Below are 22,190 nucleotides of genomic sequence, written 5' to 3'. Positions count from 1 at the left end.
CTGTTGGCCATTTGTATGTCTTCTTGGGAGAAGTCTCAGTTCAGGTCCTCTGCCCATTTTTTAATTGGATTGTTTGTTTGGTGTTGAGTTGTATGAGTTTTTTATATATTTTGGATATTAACCCCGTGTTGCAGCTGTTGTTTGAAAATATCTCCTCCAATTCAGTTGGTTGCCTTTCTGTTTTCATGGACATTTCCTTTGCTGTGCAGAAGCTCTTCAGTATTATATAACCCCATTCATTTATTTTTGCCTTTACTTGCTTTGCGCTTGGGATCAAATTCATAAACTCTTCTCTGAAACCAAGGTCCATAAGCTTAATACTTATATTTTCTTCTACATAATTTACTGCTTCAAATTTGATATTTAGGTCTTTCATGCTTTTTTTGTGTGTGTATATGGGGACAAACTGTAGACTAGTTTCAATCTTTTACATGTGGCTTTCTGATTTTCCCAGCATCACTTATCGAAGAGGCTTTTTTCTCTCTATTGTACGTTTTTGGCTCCTTTGTCAATAATTATTTTTCCATTTACATGTGATTTATTTCTGGGCTCACGATTCTGGCCCATTGGTCTGTGTCTTTTTTTTTTTTTTTATCTCTGTCAATACTAAGTTGTTTTGATTATCATCACTTTGTAGTATAATTTGAAGTCAGGTAGTGTGATACCTTGAATTTCATTCTTTTTTCTCAGGATTGCTTTGGCTAAATGGGGTCTTTTGTGGTTCCATACAAATCTGATGACTTTTTGTTCTCTTTCTTTAAAAAATGATATTGGGATTTTGATGGGGATTGCATTAAATCTGTATATTGCTTCAGGTAACATGGACATTTTAACTGTTGATTCTTCCAACCCATGAACATGGAATATCTGTCCATTTCAATGTGTCTCTTTCAATATTTTTTAAATTTAATCTTTATTATATTTTTCCCCATTACCATTTAGTCCCCTTATATTCCCCACCCTCCCGCAATCACCACACTGTTGTCCATGTCCATGAGCCCTTTTTCCTTTTTGCTCAATCTCTCCATCCCCTAATCTTCCCCGATGCCCAACTAGCTGTCATCTGTTCTCCATCTATGAGTCAATCTCTTTTAGAAATGCTTTGCAGTTTTCAGCATATAGGTCCTTCACATCTTTGTTTATTCACAGGTATTTTATTCTTTTTGTTCAAATTGCAAAATAAATTGTTTTTCTCATTTCTTTTTCTGAAATTTCATTGTTAATACATAAGACTGCGGTGGATTTTTGCACATGGATTTTGTGTCCTGCAACTTTACTTGTTTATTTTTTCTAATATTGAGTAGTTTTTTGTGTGTGTGAGAATTCTTCGGAGTTTTCTGCATAGAGACTCTTGCCGTCTGCAAAATGTGACACTTTCACTTCTTCATTCCCAGTTTGGATGCCTTTTAGTTTTTTCTCTTGCCTGATGGCTCTGGCTAGGACTTCCGGTGCTAGAAAGAGTGGACATCCTTGTCCTGTTCCTGACTGTAGAGGACAAACTTTCAGTTAACTGTCACTTATTAGTTGATCCAGCTAAGCTCTTTTCCACTTTTTAAATGAGTACAGTAATAATTTAAAGGTTAAATTAAATAGTTAATTCATATAAACTACTTAACATGGTGTTTCCCAAATAGTAAGTACTATATCTTTTTAGTATCATCATATCAGGCTGGCTCAATCAATTACTGTTGAAGCAACACTTAGTCCAAATAGTTTTTAAACAAAAATAAACTGAGGTTGATGATACTAAATACTCATTAAAGAAGTTAATGAACTCCCTTATATTTAAGGTTCTTAGATATAAAAACAGTCTTTAAGATATTAGAATAACTTATTTACATATAAAATGTATAGTTCCTGCTATTATTTGGTCCTTTAACCTTCTAATCATCTATCACCAGCTAAGTGACTGAATAAAAGTATCTTTGGATAACTTGTAAGATGCCAAATTATATAGTTGTCTTACTGTCAATAAATGTTGGAATATATATATCTACAAATCCATGAGTACTCAAAAGTATTTATCTTCTAAAATGGAAGGCTTCTGAACAACAACAAAACAAAAGCTTAAGCACTGGTCCTCATTTTTAAATTTGACAACTGAATATCCAATCTTTGTCAGATGTCCCAAAGTATCCTCCAGTCTAAGAAAAGAATCTTGTTAGGTCACCACTTCCACCAATTCTTTGTTATTGTCTCCCCAGGAGTTGTAAGTTCTTGATATTATTTCCACTAAGTCTGCATGTCACCGTTTCTCTTGTACATCCACCACATGCACTGAGCAGGTCAGTACCGTTCCTACTGGAGCAGCAGGAGTCTGACTTCAGATAAAATTGGTTCTTTTGAGGCCTCAAATTTTTAATTTGTAATAATTTAAAATCCCAAATGTTTAAAATAACCTTGGGCCTAACACATAATGGAAAACAAGAAACACAATCTTAAAATATCCTTTAAATTATACTACATTCCCAACAATGTCTTTCTTTTTTTTTTTAATATATTTATTGCCAACAATGTCTTTCAAAACCTTTAAGAAAAGTATTGTAAATATTCCAATGACTTTTCTACATTTTTTGAGAATTAAATATGACTGTGATATTATACTACTTTATTTAAAAGCTTATCATAAAAATGATTTTATAAAAGCTCTGAGTAACTATGTCACTAATTTTAAAAAATTTTCCTTTGTTATGAAATAATTAGGTCTTCCTTATCACATTAACCCAAATTTGGGGGCAGGGGTTGGATTATATGTAATGAGTCTCTCTAATGGAAATAACATATACAACATTTTTCTAAATGTATATTTTTAAATTATTGCTGAACTCTAAACAATTTAAAGGAAAAAAAAGCCAAATGAGCTTCCCAATGCAATTTTAATAGTAAAATGTGCAATCTAATTTTTTATAAGCACATAATACTACCCAGCAACCTCCTTGCTCCAAGTGAGCTCTGTCCCCCATTTGACTCAGTAGTTATTCCAACTTGCAGGGCTCTGCTCAAGTCCTCAGCCCTCCTTCATTTTAGTCTGGTCTAGCAAGTCACAAAGAGAACAGAAATCATTATGTAAGAATCACTTACATTGCAATCTTGTTCTAATTCACCCACATACCAACACACACATGTGCACACATACCAAACACAACAAATCCACACATACATGCTCAGCCACACTGTCCATGTCAGTATCTCTAATTTGATTACAGTGTCCTGTCTCCTGCTAAGGCATCTCCTCTGCCCTGAAGCCCACGCCATCTATATACCTTTCCCTACCTTTTGTTCCCCTCCTTTATCTCCCAGACCTTTGCCTGTCTCTGGGGGTCACACCAGCCTTACTGCGTTAGCATTATAATTGGTGGTATTGTGTCCAGTCTTCCTCCCCTCAAATCCATCCCCCACACTGCTTGCAGAATAATTTTTCACAAATAAAATTTCATCAAGAAATCCCCCTGATGTATATCATTTAATATTTCTCTACATCCTTCAGGACAGTTCTAATTCCACAGTTTGGTATAATCTAACCCTATTTTCCCTCCAATCTCTTCACCTTCTTCATCTCCCACACACACTGTGCTCCAGCTACTTTGAATCACACACAGTTCCCTAAAATAATACTTTTTAACAGTTTACCGACTGCCCATGCTCTTCCTTTCTCTGAAAACCATTTCAAATATTTCTTTACCTGGATATCTTATATTCCTTTAAGAGAGCAGAAAGGTGTGTCAGTCAGTCATTCTACTTACGTATCTTCCAATTTTCCTTTCCCCCTGAGTAGAAAGTAGTATTGTACTTCCCAGTCTCCCATTTGAAATTAAGCAATTTGCTTTGACCAGTGAAACTTGAAATGCCAGTGCTTAATTAGCTTCTCTCCCCCAACTGCTGCAGTGATAACGGAAGTACATCCAGATGCAGCCTTCAGTGACATGGGTCACTTTCCTACCCAGTCCATTCTGGACATGTAGTCTGTGTGAGAAACAGACATATGGGACACCGAGATTTGGGCCTGGTTGTTCCTAGAGCACAACCTAGGCTCCTCTGACTGATACAAAGGGTTACCTTTCTCAGGAAGCCTTGCAGAGGCCCAGCACAGTCTGATTCAAATGCTGCTTCTCTGAGTGATGACCGCATTCTGTTCATACTCTTATCACAACACAACACTGCAGTTAGGTGGCTGCTGTAATTGTCCATCTCCCTTCAAATTGTACTTCTAAGGGAAGGAGCTGGTATTTCATCCCTGTATCCTCTTCACTTAGCATAGTGGCTAGCTCACAGTAAGTGCTTAATTTACTGTTCATTTGTTCATTCATTCATTCATCCATTCACCCATTCATTCATTCATCCATTCATTCATTCATGTATCCATTCACTCATCAAGGGTCAGGAACTACTCTAGTTGCTAGAGACAGAGTAAAACCACAGCAAACAAAAAACCCTGCTTGCACTCATAGGAACTAATATCCTTGTGACCAATGGCAATAAACAAGACAAATAACGAATGTAGTTTATAAGACAGTGATAAATGCTAAGTAGAAAATATAGAACCAGGATACCAGATGAGGCCTCTTTTAGAAGGTGACCTTTATAATAAAAATCTCAAATTGAAGTACATAAATTGTCCATGCAAATATCCAAGAGCAACTCTAGAGAGAATACTGAGAAAACTGAGATGGGAACATGCTTGGTATGTTCAAAGAACCACAGGAGAGCCAGGACAGATTAGCGAATGGGTGCTTAGAGATGAGATTGGAGAGGTCACAAGGGGCCAGGTCTTACATATAGGCCAGTCTAAGAGTTTTGTCTTGTATCTTGAGTAAAACGGGAACCATTGGAGAATTCTGAGTAGAGTGAGGTATGGAAGGGGACAGAGGATAGGATCAGACATATAATGGAGGCCCATATTCTTTCATATTATATTTCCTCTCCCTACAATGCATTTGAAAAACAGATGAACCAATTAGTCAAGAAAGATTAAACATAATGTTGAATACCTGATATTTTATGAAGATCTTAATCCCTTTATTAGTTATTATGCAGGGACATTGATTATAGCCAATACATGTTTATCAAAATATAGAAATGTACCAAAGGATCAGGGTATACCAACATCAAGACAGGTCAAGTAATTAATGCAGCAATGAATCCTAGTAGACAATTAGTAATACTGAACAATTTAACAAATAAATCAGATAAAGATTCATAGCTCTGTAGCTATTGTCTCATTTACTTGCATTTGCCAAAATACAAAAATATAGTACAAGTATAATCATTTTCACCTTCTTACACTGTTTTCCATAAGAAAGAACAACATTCTGAACCCAAGTTCATTGCCAGAAGCAAACAAACCAAAACAAGAAAAACAAAGTGAAAGAAAATAAACCACAAGTCAAAAAACCTTTTGCCAAATGTTAAATCAAATAAACACACCTTGCGCTGTGTCCTTGCCGCTGCCAGGTCTGAACTGTGGAAAGCTGCCAAGTGGAAAGCTGCCAAGGGGTGTTTCCAAAGGCAGGATTTTTACCGAGGAAGCTGTGCTCGCGTTCCTAGCATATTCAATTCCAATACCAATAATAATATTCTTAGTTGCTTTTTCTTACTGGAATTCAAAATTTAATATTTATATTAAATAGATAATCTGCAGCTCCTTAATTGTCCACAAAATAAAATCACTGTGGTAGCATTTTTCCAAAAGGTATTTTTAAGTTTGCTAATTCTGTTCTATGTTCAATTGAATTAAGTTCTATGGCCGAACATACTTGGAAAATGTTGCATATATGCACGTTTTCACTAGACACACTTTCATAAAAAGGCTTTAAGAAGTTCTATAATAGAAAGCCCTATTTAAATTTACATGACCTAGTGGTCCAAAATTTATTTAAATGAAGACCCCTTTTTCCACTGTAATAAACAGTAATGTTATTTTTGCATGTTACACTTTAAGAATGGTACATTGTATAGCAAATATCTGAAAAGCAGTGGAAGATGTTTCCACAGTACTTTAAAGTTGAATATGAGTATAAAGAGACCGATACAAATTTATTTTCTTATTGCAACTTGCCCAAAGTTGACCTATAAAAATAACTACATTTATCCAACCATAAACTTTTCAGCGTACATTAATTTTTAAACTAAATGCTCATTTAAAAAGCAATAAGGAAAATAACGTATTATTTATTCATTTTTGTTCAATGAATGTTTACTAAATGACTATTATGTGCCAGCCACTGATGTTATCTTGTTTTATGCTACCACTGATCTCATATAGGTAAGAGTATCAAATTTAAATGGCTCCAAACACTGTCTAATAAAAATAATACCAACACAAAACTTAACTCCAAGTATTTGAAAACACAAGTTTTATTCATTCTAATCATATCATTAAAAAAACAGCTCATAATTTGTTGGGTAATTTTAAATACTGATAATAATCTAGGTCAAGCATCATAATATAAAAGCATAGTCTTCTTTTAAAAATGCTGCTGCAAAAGAATGAAGTTGAACTACTAACTCACACCATCTACAAAAATTAACTCAAAAAAAAAATCAAAGATTTAGATGCAAAGGCTGAAACTATAAAATGCTCAGAAGCAAATACAGGAGTAAAACTTCACGACCTTAGCTTAGGCAATCATTACCAAAAGTACAAACAACAAAATTAAAACCAAGATAAAATGAACTTCATCAAAGTGGAAAAACAAAGCTTTTGTGTGCTCTAATGTACACGATAAAGGAAAAGATGAGTCGCAGAAGGGAGAAGATATTTGCAAATCAGATCTGAGAAGTATACCCAGAACATATGAAGAACTCTTACAACTCAATAGTAAAAATACAAAGAACCCAATGAAAAAAATGGGCAAAGCATCTAAACAGACATTTCTTCAAAGAAGAAATACAAATTGCAAAAAAGCACATGAAAAGATACTCAAAATCATCAGTCATTAGGGAGTAAATCAAACCACCATGAGAAACCAACTCACATCTACCAGGATAGCTGTACCAAAGATAGACAAAAAGAAGTAGTTGCTGAGAATGTGGAAAACTGGAACCTTCATGCATGGCTGGTGGGAAAGTAAAGTGGTACAGCCATTTTAGAAAACAGTTTGGCAGTTCCTCAAAAAATGCAAACATATAATGACCCTATGACCCAGCAATTCCAATCCCAGATGTATACTCAAGAAAAATGGAAACATATGTGCACAAAAAGATTTGGGCACAAATGTTCCTAACAGCATTTTTTATAGCCAAAAAGTGGGAAAAACCCATGAAGAATAGATAAATAAATTCAGTACATCTTATAATAAAATATTATTCATCCACAAAGGGAATAAAATATCGATATACATTACAACACGAATGAAGCTTGAAAACTTTATGCTAAGTGAAAGAAGCCAGTCACAGATGTCCAATTAATGCATCATTTCTACAGGTCTCTTTATATGAAATGCCCAGCATGGGAAATCTATAGAGACAGAAAATAGATCAATGGTTGCTTAAGGCTAAGGGTGGGGGAGAAGAGATAGGGAGTAGCTAATAGTGGGTGCAGTTTCTTTCCGAGGGGATAAATATATTCTAACATTTTAGAATATTGCACAACTCTGTGAATATGCTAAAAACCACTGAATTGTACCCCTTAAATAAATTTTATGGTTTGAATTATGTCTCAATAAGGCTGTTATAAAATAAGTCATAATAATTTGGGTCTACAGTCCTTATCTGAAATGCTTGGTCCAGATATATCCTGGAAGTTTTAGATTGTAGAAAGGTAATGTCCCATCTACAATGAACCTCAACTGGGAAAACTGAGTTTTCTAATGCTGAAGTGACCTTCCCAATCATGCACATTTAACGTGGAAAAACGGCAGCAATTTTAACTCAAATCTATCTAATCAAAGAGCTCGCTCACTTTCCTCTACAAGGAAGAACGTGTTCAGATCAGACAGCAGAGAGACTTTACGTCTGTAAAATGGAAAAAAAAGAACCCTTCCATATATATTAAAGAGATTACTGTGAGGGTGAAATGAGATCATTTATGAAAATGTTTCAAATATAAAGGTTTATATAAATGTGAGACAATATTATCTGGGATTTTCACCATATACCTAAATCAAGGTTTAAAATAGGACTACTTTTAGTCAAATTAGATACAGGCATTCAATACAAATATGTTAATTTTCTTAGAAGAACGCTAAGCATTCATTTAAACAGTTTTTTTAATATCTAAGAAAGAAAATTCAAATATATTCAAATGGTCCATAACTAAACTTCCATCATCTCAAGTTTTCATAAAGTTTTAATAAGCCACATATAAAAGAGGCATAATATCTTAGAGCAGCTCTATGTGCCCAGAAGCCAGGGAGATTACTTTTACCTTACAGGTAACTTCTTAATCTTTTGAAAATTTTAAATGACTTCAGTTTATTTAACAGCCTGCTCACCTAAGTTTCTAGGGTAAGTAGGGGATTGTTTCTATATCCTCCCTCAAGGAAACATTTGTTATAAATAGGACCTGAGTGGGTATAACCCAAGGCAACTTTTATTCTATGAAAGTATAGTCATAGCATTAAAGAATTTTATGGTTTGCTGTATTTGGAAAATAGTGTAAGAACCATTATTCTGAAATATAAATCTGATCATGTTGTTCTACAGTTTAAAAACCTGAAATGGATTCTCATTGTCCACAGGATGAAAATTGCTTTCTATGGCATATAATAGCCTTCTCAGTCTGGTTCAGCAGGTCTTTATTGCCTCAACTCCAGCCACTTTTCTCCAAATTATGTTCTAGCCACTGAACTTCTTTCATTTCCCAATCACATGATCCTACTTGCAATTTAGTGGTTTTATAAATCTTGTTCTCCTTGTCTCAAGTGCTTGAATTCACTGGCATCCTTCAAGACCTCATTTCAATGACACTTCCTCTTTATAATCACCTATACCTGCCAAACAAATCTTTACTGATTAACTAACTGATTGACATATAACTCACTTACTACATACTGTACATGTTTATCTGTATAAGCACAGAGTTTTGGTGTACAATGGTAGCCATTCTTTCTTACAATATTACAGTATTGACTGATTTTTGCCTTTGGAAATAAAATTCTAAAATCTTTACATAAATTTTGTTTCATTTAAAGTAAAGATGGAAAATGGATTATTAAATATAAAGAATAATAGATTCCAGCTTTTCCAGTCCATATAAAACCAAAGAGATGCTGGAGTAAGCCAAACTGCAGTGCAATAACTGAGTAACTTTGGTTCATTTGAGTTAAAAAGTTCAGTGTTACACACGAAAATTCAGAGATCAGGTCATGAGATGTAAAATTCTTCTGAAAAGGCTCAAATTACAAATATCTTAGGCTTTCTGGTCAAAAAAGCAAAATCGAGACATAGCCATGTCACTGAGATTTGTGTGCCCTGAGAAGCAATGCAGAGCACGAGAGCACCAAAACTGCATTTCCGTAGCCGCTCTCAGCACAGCTGTTCTAGTTCCAAAGGAGCCACAGACAAATACATAAACAAATGATTGCAGATGCGTTCCAATAAAACTTTATTTATAAACAATAAAATTGGAATTTCATACAATTTTCACATCACAAACTATTATTTTAATTTTTCCAACGATTTAAAAATGTAAAAACTATTCTTAGCAGGTCACACAAAAACAGGCAGTGAGGGAGATTTGAGTGGGCCATAGGTCACAATGTGCCAATCAATGGTTTAGGTATATTTTTAAATCTATTCTTACTCTTGAATTACTAGGTTTTATCTTTGGCATAAATAAATCAGAAGATCACAAAAGTTTACTTAAATGTAGAGTATTGTTATTGAATTTTTACATTATACATCTTCTCTTGCAAGCAGTTTATTACGTTTGCAGTCAGTTTTTAACTAGATTTAACATAATACTTAGAGCTACCTCTATAAGAATATAGGACTCGAGGATGTACCATTAATTTTATATTTCTATAAATCATGGCTTTTGTGTTTATATCATATCATCTTTTAATCAATAGTCATATGTCTTACTGGTGTTTTATTTTTTCCCCCAAAAGCAAAACAGGATGTAGTTTAGTCCCTTCTATTCTTAGGAGTTATTTTCTATTGCCATCACACCAGAAATGCAAACTGCATGACAAAAAAAAATTAAGCTTTAAAAATGTTGCTCTGTTTTCTTCTGGTATTTAATTCTACAGAAAAGAAGTCTGAGATCAGCGTAATTTTTGTTTCCTGATAGTGATGTGCCATTTTTTCCTCTTTCTAGGTTTTTAAAGGATTTTTAAATCATAATTTGAAAACTGTTTGATACTGGGTCTCTTTGGGCTGTTACATCTTTTATAAGTCCTTTCTGTACTCATAGGTCTTCTCAGCTCAGAAAGTTTTATTTCATGTTACCTCTTTATTATTATTTTTCAAATGCTATTTTCTTCTTAGGGACAATTATGTATATTATAGTCTCTTCCACAGAAACTCCAAATATTCATATTGTGAACTTCATTCTTTTTCCTCCATCTATCATCTGTTCAAGAATTCAGTATGTTAGCTACAAGAACTTTTCAAGTGTATTCTCCACACCAATTCAATTTTCTACAGTGATATCAATTCTGCTCTTTACGGCATCAATTGTGTATTTATAATATGATATTGTGGTATGCAGAATAATGCCTCTCCCCCAAAGACGTCAAAGTCCCAATTCCCAGAACCTGTGAATATGTAACCTTACACGGCAAAAGGGACTTTACAAAAGTAATTAAATGAAAAACCTTAAAATGGAGAGATTATCCTAGTTTATCCGGGTGGGACTTTAAAGGTAGGTAACTTTCCTAGCCGTCGTCAGAAGAGGATTTGTCTACAGAAGCAAAGTCAGAGAAATGCAGTGTTGGTGGCTTTTAAAATGGAGGGTGGGAACCATGAACCAAGGAACATGGGCAGCCTCCAGAGCTGGAAAAGGACACAGATTGCATCTCAGAACCTCCAGAAAGGAACGTAACGCTGCTGATAATATGTTTTTTGTCCAGTGAGACCTATGTCAGACTTCTGAAGTACAGAACTATAAGATGATGAGTTTGTGTTTTTAAGTCACTAAATTTGTGGTTGTTTGTTACAGCTGGAATACAGAACTAATCCAGTTCTCATATTTTTAGTTTTCTGTCAGCTTTTTGTTCTACCTTACTATCTTCCTAGTCACTTAATCATTATCTGTTCTTTTTACATTCAGTTCTCCTATCCACAGAGGCCCTGTAGTCTTGTACGTGTTAGATGTCCAAGAATTTTCTTAAATATTCTTCTTAGCTTAAACTTCTTAGATTTTCACAGGTATGTCTCTGAGTCTTCTACTGACTTCATTCCCCTTGGTTTTATGGGATTTCTTGTCCAGAACATTTTGGCATTGAAAGGGGCTGTATAGATCATTTCTATATAGTCCAGTGTTTACAAAATGCGCATAAGCATGGGTAGGGGCATGTTGAGGAGAGAAGAGACAGAGTGGACCTCCAGGAAACACAAAATAGAATCAGAAATTGGGAGGTTCTTCTTAAAATTGTAATTTCCCATCTATAAAAAATGATTTACCCTGCCCAGAGAGAATCACTGTAAATAACAAGAATGAATGATAACATGCAAGCATATTTTTGAGAAAAAAAAATGGTAGCACATCACAAATCGACTCTTTTCATGGATAACGAAAGAACTTGATGCCTGGAAACATTATAAAACCCAACAAATGATATGTCTATGCTGGAGCCAAGTCTAAAACTTTAGGTCCAGTGTACCTTCCACCTGGTGTGGGTAATAAACTGAAACAGACAATAAAGATGTTGCCGCAAATATCCATACAATTTATTATTCTACATAATGTGATACATAAATATTTTTAATATTCAAAGTATGTAAAAACTGTTCTTTGGATTAAGTCATCTTCCTTCTGTCTTTGCTTAAATTTTAAGTTGTTCAATTTAAATGGTCTGTTATTTCTGCAACTATGTCACTACACGATACTACTATAGAAGAACTAAACTTTTTTATTCCTGTTGTTACTCTTCATGTTCACTTGCTTGAAAACCATGAAAATGACAAGACCCTCTCATTTATGGCGCTGTCTCCACCTTCTGATTCAAGAAAACAGTGTTTGTTAAACCTCGCAGTACTGAGTATTACCTTTTTTCTACTGTTGTTAACATTTCCAAAGAGGTAAGCTAAGAAATAAACTTTTCTTTTTCCCAAAAACATACATCTATCTCACTCTATTGTTGCAAATAGACTTCACATTTCTACCATATAAGAAAGGATTAAGTGTAGTAATATGTATCATATAAAAAGACTTGGCTCTAAGACTCTCTGATTCTTATTTGTCAAGTAAGAAATGTCCTGAGAATATCAAATATGATAAAATATGCATCACTGTTTTCCATTAATATCATTTTAGTCATTCTGAAAGAATACCAAAAAATAACTATATTCTAAGCTGAATTTTCACGAAGACCTTCACACTTAGAGCCAAATCTACTGATATCAAAAACATGGATAACACATAGGAACAAAGACTAGGGAGGAAGACTAGCCTCATGTTTCTACATAAAGGAACTTCCTCTGGAACTACGGTCCTCAATGAAGATGTTTTTGGCCTTGAGATAAGAGCAGGAAATTCTTTGAGCTGGTGGACCTCTACATGATACAATATTTAGCACCCCTAAACTGTAGAGTCCCTAAACCAGCAGAGTTTTTTAAAGACATTGTAATAATTTTAAATCACCTCCACATATTTGAAATGACCCAGAGGTATCACCTTAGTTAATCTCTGGAGTACAAGATTAACTGGAGGTTACCTGGCGTAACGTCCTGGTTTCTTACTCCTTATTCACAGCTTCCAGTAAGAGAAATGATCTGAGAGGTAGAAAACATCCATTGGTCCATATTATTCCAATGGGTAGAGATACCCTATTATAAACCTGTAAACACTAAAGGTTTGCCCTCTTTTACTCTCTCTCTGTCCTGGACCATGCAGAGCAGTAACTCTGAACTAAAATCTAGGTTCTGAGAAAGGGAGTGCAAGTAGTAGGGGATAGGAGGTGCTAGTACTCATTTATGGTCTCCTATCTAAAGCACTATGTCCAATCAGCTCCTTAGTAACCAAACTGATAATGCAAACTTCATTCGTCTGTTGACAAACCCAAGAGAAGGAATGAGCTATTATTTATTAATCCCCTAAAAGCTGTCATTCTCTAATCTATTTGTCCTTATTTCTAGTTCTCTATCAGAAATGAAGTGAGTAAAGAAAGGGATAGTTAAATACTTCTTAAAAAGAAGACAACAGGCTCAAAATGGAGTTGCTTACGTCCAGCCCCACATCACCAACCCAAGACTTAATTACAATTTCAGCTCTTCCAAAACAGGAATCTTAAACCAGTCTATGAGGAATCACCTGATCAGCACTAGTTAGGTTAACTAGTTAGGTAATCTGCCTGATAGGCCCCTACCATTCCCTAAAGGAAAGTATCCTCACAATAATCAACCTTTTTTTTTTTTTGCCAGTATAAATTCCTCATTTCCATTCCCTTCTGCCTAAAAGTCTAGCTCCTATCTGCTAGATTGAATGCTGTCCAATTCAAATCAATTTTTGCTCAAATAAACTCTCAAACATTTTAATATTTCTGTTTGTCTTCTAACATACTAAACAGTTTGAATAAAATTGTAAGCAGTAAAGAAACAACAGGTGCTCCTATATACTGTTGTGTTTATTACAAAAGCCATATACTTTTTCTTCATTGCTTTCCATATCTGATGACAATATCCACTACTGATACCCACTTTTATTGATAAAGCTAGATAAAGGAACTTGGGGGAAAAACCCTCTATTTATAGCCTTCTATTTTAATACAGAAATCAGGAAAACAGCCACAGTGGAACCAACCACAATATTTTTTAGCCACAGGAAATTAAAATGTTATAAAAGATTATTCATTTAAGTTTAAGAGTTTTAGGAGTCAGGTAATCATGTTCTAGTGGCATCTTTTCTTTGTCCAGAATGGACCCTGATCAAAGAGAAAATGTATGTACTTAATGTTTACTTCAAAAATTCAATTTAATATTTTCCCAAAATATTTGATAAATTCTCTTTACTTCTTCAAATACAGAAATATGATTTAAGAGAATGATCAAAGGAATTTGGAATAAAATACAGCTGACATGGTGTTGAAAGACAGCAACAATTTATTGAGCAATGGTAGTTCCTGTTTGCTAAATGTTTAAAAAAAAAAAAGAAAAAGAAATAGGATTGGGGATTGGCTGAAGACCCTGAACTAAAGTAAGCTATAGTAAGATGCACTCCGGAAGAAAGAATATCCAACTCTGCTCTCAGCTATGTAGCTTCGGATATAAGTTACCCAGTCTCTCTGTGGGATGAGCAAAGGGAAAGAGTAATTTCCTTTTTACTAAGAAGTTGATCAAAAACACATGTTCTTAATCTAGCATCCACTTATGCTTCAAATTAGTCTTTTCTAAGAGGAGAGTCAATAGCTTTCCTTGGCTTCTCAGAGTGGTATATGTTACCAAAAAGATATTCATCTTTGGATTACAAGGTAATCTTTCCCAATCCTTTCAGGATATATATAATCTTGAAAAAAATCTAGTGATGTCAGGAGGGAAATTGTCATGCATGACATTCCTGATGCACCTAACCAGAACTAATCAATAATGGAGAGAAGAATGGGTTTCTTCCCCATTTCTAAATAACCCAAAGATAAAAAAGAAATTACAAGGAGGTCTGCAAATATTTTAAGCTGACTGATCATAATCACATATGTTTACAAATTCAGATCCTATAGACAAAAGGAGAGATGAAAACTCTAATCAATAACACTTTACATCTGTGTAGATCATTACTTTAAAAATACTTTCACAATCAATTATCCTCCTTCCTTTTTAGGAACAAAGGGCACATAAATATCCCCACTTTATAGATAACAGGTATAAGGTTTGCCTAAGGACAAACACTCCCTAATCCTGCCAGTTTCCGGATTTTTAGGCCAAGGATCTTCCCAGTGTTAACAAGCTATAAAAGCTTCCTTCTTGGAGATATACAGTACACCTAGCAGAAGGAAGTAAAAGCAGACTTTTAGCCCCTTTGTTTTCTCTCTGGAATGTTTACTCTGCTGCATCACTGGGGAAAGGCTGACATGAGCAAAGAAGAGATTTAAAATGGTTATTTGTGGTTACCATCTCATAGTTAATTATTTAATATGGGCGAATTAAGCAAAATGGGGATTTATATGCTGGTATCAGCCCTCTCCACAGAAAGGTCTGAAAGGAGATCATACATATATTGTCCAATAATGAATTGCCTCAACTTCCCAAGAAGCTCCTTGAGATCAAACAGGCAGCAGCAAGAAAAAGAATTCCACATATAAGAAACCAGATCTCCTAGGCCCCTATTCCCAGTTATCCACACGGACACCCTTGCGGGCTCAGTGATTCATCAAGCACTGGGAAAAGACTCCCCCGCTCCATCCGCCCCTAATAAAACCACGCTGCCTAAAGCTCTTCTCGGCAATTGTTTTAGTCTGCAGATACCTGTAGATTAAAATGGGAAGATGGAAAGTGTGGAGAGTCATAAAATGGTAGATGAACGACTGAGGAGAACTACACAACCCACTGAACTGAAGAATGAAATAAACGGACGCGAATTAACTGACAGCACCAAGGGGCCAATCCCTAGCTGAAGGCCTTGGAGAGGTGGGCGTGGCTAGGTTTCCAGGGCCCAGCCGCCTCCGCCCGACACTTTGGCAGAGCGGAAACCACGCGTTCCTTAGCAACAGAGGCAGTCGTGCCCACCGCCAGCCCGAATCCCGCACAGGTTATTTCCCACCCCCACCGTGAGCGCCCAGTTCGCTGGAACGGGTCTTTAAGTCATTACCATACCTACTGGGTTTCCCAGGGCCCGGGTTTCTCCTCTTCCAGATCCTCCCTCAGCCCAGCCCGCCCAAGTGCCGTTCCCAGGAGCGGAAAGATCGTCTCCAAAACGCCTTCAATCCCGGATCCCGAGCTTCCTAGCCAGAGCCTCCCCCGCCTCCCAGAAATAACCCTCTCCGGACACACACATACACACACTCACACCTCAGCTCAGCCAAGGCAAGGACCGACAAACTTCGTGACCGGCTAGAAGTGTTGCTGTACAGGGTCCTGTCACTTAGAGGCAGGGGCTAGACGAGCCAGCTGCACCCCTCCACTCCCAGAGAGATGGACGGAAAAGAGGCGGTGCTCGATCAAAGCGGGCGGGACCAGTCCTCAGCCTGAGCTCCGATTGGCCAGTCTCTCTCCCGCCTCTACGCTGGTCCTGGACACAAATGCGTTTTCCTTGTGGCCTTAACATCCTTTGGAATCCTAGGCTGGAATACCTGCCTAGAAACGTGACTGTAAAAATTCAAAACAAGGACTGAGATTTGTTTTATAAACACTAAACACAAAAGTGAGTTATTTTGATTATTGAACTCTTCCCACCTAACAGTGTACCCATTCACCGTCTCCAGGGATCATCCTGGATGTATGAACTGTCTCAGAAAACAATGTTGTTTGCTAATTCAAGCTTTTAACAGAGAATTGATCAACATAGAAAACATGATTCCTGAAATACAGCCAACAACTAAGGTTTGGAAGTAGGTACAGGAATCCAGTTTTCACATCTACAAAATGGGAAGAAATATTATTAGTTATAACTTGGAAAATATTTGACAATTGAATAATTTAGACTCATGTAATCCTCACAATACACAATGGGAGAGATTATCTACAACCTACAAATGATGAAAGTGAGGCTTAGAGAAGTTGCATTTATTCAATAATTTAACTAGTGAAAAAGTGCCTGTAGTCATTATTTTTATATTTGTGGTAAATTACAATTCTTTTAAAAATTATGCCACTTCCCATTTAATTTTTCTCTTGCTCAACTATGTCACTTTCTTTTAGTCCAGTGATTTTCAACCAGTGTGCTGCAAGAATTTTTGAAACATGCAATCCTGGCTATTTAGTCAGGGCCACAGACCTCTTTTCCCTTACTCTGTCAAATTAAAAAATTACAACAGCCAATGCAACAATAGCTGTACAGCGTGAATAAATCAAAACTACACCCATTATTTTTGTCAGATGGGCAAAAAATGTAATATTTTTTGATGTGCTGCAGAATTTTAGTAATTAGTTCATGTGTGCCATGAGATGAAAAAGGTTGAAAACCACTGCTCTAGGCCAGTGCAGCCTAGTTTAAAAATGCCTTTAAGAAAGGAGATGCAGGCCCTGGCTAGAGTGGCTCAGTGAATTGAGCACCCACCAACAAACCAAAGGGCAGTGGGTTTGATTCCCAGTCAGGGCACATGCCTGGTTTGCGGGCCAGGTCCCCCATAGGGAGCACACAAGGTGCAACCACACATTGATATTTCTCTCCCTCTCTCCCTCCCTTCCTCTCTCTAAAAATAAATAAAATCTTTTAAAAAAAAAGGAAATACAATACAAAAGAACTGAGAACAACTCTAAATAGACTAACTAGAAGGTTCTCTGAAATCTCCCAGAAGAGCCAGGAATTGAATCCACAATATAATTTTATTTTCTCTCCTCCTAAATCACTTGCTGGTCTCCAGTTCCTCTCCCAGAATAAAGGTACAGTTAAATGAGATTATTTTAATACTCTTAACCAGATTAGGGGGTGAGGGATTAATATAGTGAAACCCTTTCCTGACTATATGAAACCAATGCCCAGAAGTGTTTATCTTGTCAGATACAGTAGTAGTAAGAAAGAAAGAAAAACTAAACCAAAATACCTTGGTAGAAATGCTTTGAGATTCAATTCAAATGTTCATCACACTATAAAATGGTTGGAATAATAGAAACACTCGAATTGCAAATGATTTTATTCTCTTTCCTGCTGAATTTTCAGTTCTGCGGCAAGCTTGCTAGCTATGAATACCTCTGCACAAAACTTTTTTGATTTCTATGACTCATGATCCCCATTACTTCTTTAATCTTCTAAAATATTTGGCTTTAGACTAAAAAGAAAACACTATAATCATATATTAATAAGTACATTATTTAAAGAAATACTGTAAGATTAAACAAAAGGAGTGAGTTATTTATTTGAATCTTTTCAATTGCATATTTAAATAACTACAGCAAATGCACTTGTTTGAATATTCTCACATATATAAGATGACACATTTAAATAAATGTATTATAGTCATGTAAATGTGTAATCATTGAAATAAACACAGCTGTATATGCCCCATATGTATAAAGCTCCAGATGTCTGAAGCATACATTCAGAATTCGGGAACTCTACACCTTGGCGTCTGGTTAATCACCCAGTAGAAAATACCACGCTATATATGCACAAGAATACACTTTAAAACTCTACCCAGAGTGAGGAAATAAGGTGGGAGCGGTGAATAATGAATCTCTGGAATTGGACTTCTTACCTTGAAAAGATTTTTATGAAATAACTTATCCCAGCAAGTTGTTCTGCAAGTGGTTTTCTGATCCACAAAACGGGCGCCAGCCCACCAGTTATATGAATATGACTATGGCAAAGGAGTCTTTGAGCACTTTTCAAAATACTCAAACTCAAAAAAATAATGTTTCAATTAATTGGTAATACTGTCCACTTTTGGAGAATGAGAATCTCATGTTATCCATGCCTCATGTTATCCATGTTTTCATGTTTTTAACTTATGCTTCTGCTTTAATACTTGGAAATGTATAATTTGAAATTCCCCCATAGACACAAATGTATATCAAAGGAAATTATGAAGAGCAACTAACCAAAGAAAAAATAAAATATATCTTAAGGACATTGAACAACTTAAAATGAAAACATCCAGATATATGTTATGAATAGTTTCTTTCTTTATCTTATGGTGAAAGACATGCCATTTAGCTATACTCATGGTAAGATGAAATATAAACAGAACCTAATATTTATTTGTGCTAACTTCTTTGGCTTACACAATATCAAAATATATTGAAATGTAGGGGAACCAATTTGGATAATTTGCATATATTATGATTCTGCCATAAATATATAGAATTCATTGAATATATTAAAATAAGAAACATAACATCAAGTTACTTAATCTCGCTCAGCAGTCCTTTATCTAGCTAAACTTGTAGCGTGGTCTGCTGGCTGCCGACTTGCACTCTGCAGACAATTAGCTCCTCCTGGTCTGCTCATTAGCCCTCCATGGTTCCAGAAGACCAAGTTCCAGTCCAGATTCACATCCCCGATACCAACAGCAACAGCAATCCCTGTGGTGGCCAGCTGTTTCACAGCTGGCTAGAGGCCCCACAGGAGCAGGTGGACCCTTTAGGCCAGAAGAGCTGAAAACAGGAGCACTTCACTGACCCCAACGACATTGTCCACTAACAGTCTGCACATATACATGCACTAGCTGCTAGACACTAACACTCTGGGCTTATTCTCCAGCTATAGGGCTAGAATCTATATACCATCCAACCATTTTAGTGCAAGGTCATTTGGAGTGGGCCTTGTGTCATGGAATGCAGCTCCTACTCCAAACTAATCCAACAGAAGGTAAAGACCAAGCTCTTCAGCCTTGGGCCATTTTTACAATAAGCTCTTCCTATTCCAAAGGGCCAGACCAACATACAATCACTATTTGTGATCTTCTACTTTAGGGAGAAGTATCTTGACTGTAAACCTTGGGAGAAAAAGTTCATTACTGTCTAGGTGATGTATGAAGTCTCCAACTTGATTATCATGGGAGATATTTTTAGTAGGGGTTCTTAGCTGGTGGAGAGGATCCAGACAGAGGTCTCAAAATTTGCATCATAAAATAGAAAACTTGAAGAAACTTCATCACATCTGGCATTCCTAGCAGTTCCAGGTTGGCCCTCAATTGACCCTAGACCTTCCTTTAATGCTGGTCACAGACTATGACTCATCCATTCACTTGACTCATAATAATGAAGCTGAAGATGCCAACTAGCTCAGACTTCCCTAGAAGGCTATGTAAACAGATATGAAGGCGTGATGGTATCCATGGGTACCTTATGTGTTTAAGCCTGTGTCTTCTTCAGGGCCTTGTCTCTAGGGCCAGGAATTGGATTTTGAGAAAAAAAAAAAAAAAAAGAGAGAGTTAAGAGAGACAGAAAGCGCTGGTTCTTTCTACAGAAGCTGAGGTGGAAACTGAAAGGCAGCTTTCTTTGCAGGGGACAGGGGTTGGGGGGATTCTGTCTTCCTTTGGACCTACCTCTACTGTACTATTTCTGGAATGTCTGGTGCTTAGAGGCACTCACCTTCCAAGCACGTTCCCTTCCCCAATCAGCAACAATGACAGTGAAAGAAACTCCCACACCCAAGGATAACTAGTAATATATGAGGTATTATTCCAGGTAGCCTGTTCTTATGGCCTTCTCAATTTCTTCTGGTAGGAAACGAGTGATATTGTATCATTTCACATAGAGTAAAAGAAGCTTAAAGCAGTATACTGCCATTTCTCCAGCCTTTGTATTATTGTTGTCATGCATTTTACTTCTATATATGTTATGAACTCAACAATGCATATTATTATTCTTCTCTTAACAAATCAATTTTTCTTTAGAAAGATTTAAAAACATAAGTTTTTAATATTCATCCACATATTTATGATTTGCAACATTCTTAATTTCTTTGTGAAGGTGTATGTTCTCATCTGGTATTATAATTTTTTTCTGCTTGAAGAACTTTCTTGAACATTTCTTATGGTGTGCACATGCTAGTGGTGAACTGTGCACCTTCTGTATGCATGAATAAGTCTTTATTTTTGAAAGATATGTTGCTGGATATAGAATTTCAAGTTGGAAATTGAAAGATGTTACTCACTTTCTTCTGCCTTGCCTCATTTCCAATAAAAACTCTATGTTATTATCTTATATTTGTTTTTCTGTAAGTAATGATTCTTTTTCTCGTCAGCTTCTAAGATTTTCCCTTTATCAGTCACTTTAAGTGATTTTATTGTATACCATGATGGAATTTTCTTCATCTTTTTGTGTTTGGATTTTATTAAGTTTCTTGGAGCTATGGGTTTATAATTTACATCAAATTTGTAAAAGTTTCAGTCATTATTGCTTCAAATGTTTTCTATCCCCCAATTCTTTCATCTCCTTAAAGGAATCCCCCCAAAATACATAAGGCTACTTGACATGTTTATATTTTTCTAATTTTTTTCTCTCTTTGTATAGTTTTGGGTATTTTTTTATTGCTCCATTGCTTCCTATTTCAAGTTCATTTCTATTTTCAGCTGTGAATCATATCCAGATTTTCATCAGGTATTTTTCTCTATGTTTAGAAGTTCAATTTGGCACATTTTCTGTATCACCCATGCCTTTTCTTAATATATTCATTCACTCCTCTATCTTCTTGGGCATTTGGAAGATAATTATAGTAGCTGGGGGTTTTTTTACCGTTGTCTACTAATTCTATCATTTATATCACTTTCTGGGCCTGTAATTATTGATTGAATTATTTTCATTATATGGGTCATATTTTCTTATTTCTTTGCATACCTAGCAATTTATTTTTTTAAACTGAATATATCACACATTTTGAACTTTACCTTGTTAGATGTTAGGTTATTTTTTGTGTTCCTGAAATATCCTTGAGCTTTGTTCTGGAATGCAGCTGTTACTTATGAACAATTTAATCCTTTTTAGGCTTGTTTTAAGCTTTGTTAGGCAGGAGCAAAGTAAAAAATCATCTATTAATCTGTCCCCACTACTGATGGAATACACTTGTGTTTATTTTAACCGATGCCCTTAGAATTATGATGTATTTCCATTTTGACTGGTGAGAACACAAACCATTCCTGATCCTCTATTAGCCCTGTGAATTGTTTTCTGTGCTTCCACCAGGTAGTTCTCTCAGACTCGGGTCGTTTCCTCACACACATTCAGTGATGAATGTTCAATTGAAATTCAATGTAACTTCTGTACCTAAGCTCTCACTTTGCAGTAGTCTCCTCTCTGGTATTCACCCCCGTGAACTGTAGCTAGCCTTGGCCTTGCCAGTTCCCAACTTCATTGTCTTCACTGAGGATGGAGGCATTCATAGACCTCACCTCATTGTTTTTCTCTCTCTCAGGAATCGCTGCCTGATGTCTAATGTTTGAAAATCATTGTTTGAGATGTCCAGTTTTTTAGTTGGTTCAGGTGAAAGTTTCGCT

General features: G+C 35.9%; 1 protein-coding gene across 6 annotated transcripts in view; it reads right to left on the bottom strand.

Moving 5' to 3' along the window:
- Positions 1–16,233, bottom strand: part of TRIQK (triple QxxK/R motif containing) — a 68,422-nt gene extending 52,189 nt beyond the window's left edge. For 4 of the 6 annotated variants that reach the window (XM_071222227.1, XM_071222228.1, XM_045181670.2 and 1 more), the window contains exon 1: positions 16,105–16,227. The gene's annotated coding sequence lies outside the window, so the exon portion shown is untranslated. Of the gene's footprint in view, positions 1–16,104 lie in introns of all 6 variants that reach the window. The other 2 variants (XM_024572307.3, XM_045181671.2) reach the window with 1 other exon arrangement.
- Between the last annotated feature and the right edge of the window lie 5,957 nt (positions 16,234–22,190).

The sequence above is a fragment of the Desmodus rotundus genome, chromosome 8, assembly GCF_022682495.2.
Source record: "Desmodus rotundus isolate HL8 chromosome 8, HLdesRot8A.1, whole genome shotgun sequence".
In the NCBI taxonomy this organism is placed as follows: Eukaryota; Metazoa; Chordata; class Mammalia; order Chiroptera; family Phyllostomidae; genus Desmodus; species Desmodus rotundus.
The sequence above is the reverse complement of the archived record's forward strand: the minus strand, read 5'-3'. Positions and strand labels throughout refer to the sequence as shown.